The 2002-nt window shown below is 50.9% G+C and overlaps 1 long non-coding RNA gene across 1 annotated transcript; it reads left to right on the top strand.

Moving 5' to 3' along the window:
- Nucleotides 1-204: 204 nt before the first annotated feature.
- Nucleotides 205-1680, top strand: LOC144321810 (uncharacterized). The gene is made up of 2 exons (XR_013387326.1): nucleotides 205-676; nucleotides 1065-1680. It is a non-coding gene; the product is annotated as an uncharacterized LOC144321810 (long non-coding RNA).
- Nucleotides 1681-2002: the final 322 nt, after the last annotated feature.

Consider the following 2002-nt stretch of genomic DNA (forward strand, 5'->3'; position numbering starts at 1 on the left):
GTAAGTGGCTGAAACAACAAAAATTTATTATCGTACATTTCTGGAGGTCAGAGGTTTGAAATGGGTCTCCCTGTGCTAAAATCAAGGAGTGGCAGGGCTGCATTTCTTTCTAGAGATTCTATTGAAAAGAAGCCATTTTCTTTCCCCTTCTAGTTTCTATAGAAACTAAGTCTTTAGGGTTCTGCACCCAATTCCAGTATTTGTGGGGGTGGAGGCAAGGCAGGGGTTTCTCCAGCACCAAGCAATTCTCCGGACACCAGCAGGATGTCCCGTAATTCAGCTCAATTCTGACACTCTCTCTCCTAAGATAACATCACGTCCCACAGGTTAAGGGCTCAGTCCCCTAAGATCACCTGTCCCTACACTCCAGGCACCAGTCACCAGTCCAGCTTGTTTCCTGTGCTTCCGACCAACCGGTTACAAATGAGAGGTTCCAGCCACCCTGTCCCATTTAGGACAACCAGTTGCAAGCCCAGGTTACTACCTGTGCTAGTGAAACAGGTAGCACAGCCTGAGCAGAGAGTGCGAAGTGGGGGAGAGGTACTGGAGATGTGAGGACGAGAGGGAAGAAATGAAATAATCATGATGACCGGCTTGGGGAAATGTGTTGGAACTCAGGATCCAGGCCCAGGAGGCTCCCATATCAGCAAATTTCTCATATTTTATGGACTGCGGGGTGAGTAGGTCTTATTCCGAGTTGAATAACAAGCAAGATGAAACTTTCATGTTTGTGTGGCCTAAGACCACCCAGTTTGTTGGGTTGCAAAATCGGTTTTCAAAGAAAACCTTCAGACAGCGGATTCTGAGCCCCATGAACCTGGTCACAAATCTCTCTACAGAGAAAGGAAGCACCGTGGACAAGAGCTCCATAAAGAAGAAGTGAGGTACCAAGTGCCCCCCACTTCCAAGCCCCCCCCCGCCCCCGGATAGATGGTAAATGTGAAAAGAAAAAAAGCCTTACGTGCGGGTCTCTGCGGGTCTCCGCAGCTGCATTTTGCTCTAATACCACCGCCGGATCCTTTGTGCATTTATCCCTTTCGCCTTCCGCTTTCTTTATTTCTCAGGTCAAGGTGAAGGCACGGCTGTGAGAATAGCTTTGATCTGCCCCGTGGTCCGGGACGCGTGGCAGGCCAGCTCTGCGCCGGGCTTTGAAGAAGGGCTGCACTTGCCTGGAAAAGAGGAACTCAGGAGAGAACATCTGCATGTACTGCTTTTTTTTTTTTCTTGCCCAGGGTTGTATCCCTTCCTTTTTTTTCCTCCTTCTTCATCCTGTGAAGCATGATTCACAGCTAAATGTGCCACTGAATGGAAACTTTGGGTTCCGAGGATCATTTTATGATTTCAAGGCTTAGAGACTCTTTCTTCGGGTTGAAAGGGACTGGGGAGGTGGCCACGCCCAGGCTCACTCTGCTCAAATGAGAGACTGGAAGAGTCAGCAAATGCAGGGCCAGAAATCTCGGCTCATTCGAGCCCCCTCGAGGGCCGCACGAAGGTTCCAGAAGGTTGCCTGTTCTTCACATCTCCGCGTGGGCCACCGCAAGCGAATCAGGCTTCACAGTTTCCCCACCAGACTCCTCAGCCCTCCACTGACATTTGCAAATAACATTAGGGAAAACATCTTTTCCCCCTTGTTTTTGATGTCCGACGTTTAAAGTTTCTTTAAAGGTTGTATTCTAAAAAGGTTGAGTTCACGGTGAGTCAGTGTCTCAGACAGGCTGCAGGGCTATTTAAAAACTAGCCCCGTGACTTCTAATTCCTCCACCGCAAAAGGCCGAGGAGGACCCCAGAGACAACTGGCTGCCATAAAGAGAAAGTGGGGAAGTGGGGAAGGCCACGCGCGGCTCTCGGCTCCCTGCACCCTGTCCTTCCTGCAGGCCACCCGCTCTGGGCTTGCTGCCCGCCTCCTCCCCCGCTCCGGGGCCCTGTGTCCCCTGCCACTTTCCCTCGTGCTCCTCATCCTTGAATGTCTGCACGTCCCTGCCGACTTTATTCCGTCAGTCGT

The sequence above is a fragment of the Canis aureus genome, chromosome 10 (assembly GCF_053574225.1).
Source record: "Canis aureus isolate CA01 chromosome 10, VMU_Caureus_v.1.0, whole genome shotgun sequence".
Taxonomy (NCBI): domain Eukaryota; kingdom Metazoa; phylum Chordata; class Mammalia; order Carnivora; family Canidae; genus Canis; species Canis aureus.